Source organism: Myotis davidii, unplaced genomic scaffold (assembly GCF_000327345.1).
Source record: "Myotis davidii unplaced genomic scaffold, ASM32734v1 scaffold72, whole genome shotgun sequence".
Classification (NCBI taxonomy): Eukaryota; Metazoa; Chordata; class Mammalia; order Chiroptera; family Vespertilionidae; genus Myotis; species Myotis davidii.
In genome coordinates this window covers 259134-260571 of record NW_006284618.1, presented here as the reverse complement: position 1 = coordinate 260571, position 1438 = coordinate 259134, and the positions used below count along the sequence as shown (strand labels likewise).

At 50.3% G+C, this 1438-nt stretch overlaps 1 protein-coding gene across 1 annotated transcript in view; it reads left to right on the top strand.

Moving 5' to 3' along the window:
- Positions 1-1005: 1005 nt before the first annotated feature.
- Positions 1006-1438, top strand: part of SHTN1 (shootin 1) — a 95398-nt gene continuing 94965 nt past the window's right edge. Inside the window, exon 1 of the mRNA XM_006754949.2 lies at positions 1006-1030. The gene's annotated coding sequence lies outside the window, so the exon portion shown is untranslated. The remainder of the gene's footprint in view (positions 1031-1438) is intronic.

The window sequence follows — 1438 nt, the reverse complement described above, 5'->3', positions numbered from 1 at the left end:
TTTAAACTTTGAGGATTAAAAAGTAATTTCAAGGCAAAGCCCATTTGATCGCCTGGGGATCTTATGAAAAACTGGGGAAAGAATTGAATAGTTAAGACCCTATACTAAATCTTTTTTAAAGTTTCAAATTTTTAGTCCCCTCTAAAAATACTGCGCTGGCCTTTCAGATCACCCTACCGCTGAATCACCTCTGCTAAACTATTATATCACCTTTTTAGACGAAAGCAGTGCTACTGCCTTTTCAAGCTTGTTTGAGTTACAATTTAGTAGGAGTATCAGACAGATAGTTAGAGCATTTACCCATATTTCAGCCCTCTCCCACCCCATCTCTCATGGAGAGACTCCCTCAGCAAATGAAGTTGGGCGTTTGCATAAAATAGCAAGTGAAAAATGAGCAGATGCGCTTTGCTGGTGTAAGTACCCACACTAAGAGTTTTGGGGCTGAGAAAAAACAAGGTGTTCAGTAAGTAATTTAATTGGATGCTTAATGATCAGTGTAAAAGGACTGTGCCTGCTTTAGCTCATAATTAGCATCTACAACCCCCCTTTTTGCAGACCCATAACCTTAAAAAAACACACCCACCTATTGTATGTCAACTTCTGGATTTGATGTTTTGTGTATCTCCCTCTCCCTGTTCAACCCTTACAACTCTCTGTGGGGAGTAGGTATTAGTATTACTCCCATTCTTTAGATAACGTTCCAAGAGGTCAGTAGTCTGACCAGAGACTAGCCACCAGCAATTGGGGGTTGGGAGAGCCATTTTGAAATGGCAGGCCTGCTTCCCCTCTTCTGCTCAGGGTCTAAGCCCGAGCTGGGTTTAAACAGTGCGGAGGGCAGTGAAGGGGGACATATGCTGGGCTTCCCTCCGCCAGGCGATGCTGCCAGGCCACTGGGTGACCTTGGGCATTTGGGCCGCAGTGGCAGCCTCGCTATAGAGGAGGTCCTCCCATCAGGACCAGGTGATCCGCGAGGACCTGCGCCCCACGTGCGGCAGGGCCCAGGTTCTGCCCACCTCCCAACCCCAAGGAGGTGGGAGAAAGCCTGCCCTGGCCCTGGGAACTGTTAACTGGCTCCCACGCCCTCCTGGCTCACTATGTGTCAACTTAATGGACCGGACGGTTTCAGTCCCTGACTGCTTTTCCAGGTGCAAAACGGACACCCTTGCGCCTGCCCCTGCCGCCCCGCCCCCGAGCCCACCGGGAGGGCACTGGGAAGGCGCCCGTCCTGTCCCGCTCGACAGGGGAGGCTCGCGCAGACCCGCCCTGGCGCAGTGCTTAGAGTGGGGTTCCCACAGACGCGCTAGATCCAGGGCCGGTTTTGTCCAGAATCCACCTCTTGGGGTCCCGGAGGACTTTTTTTTTCCTGAGAAATATGAATATCTTGACACATTGGTCAAAAATTCCAGAGTTGAGGAACAGGAGTGCTAGAGAGTTTGCC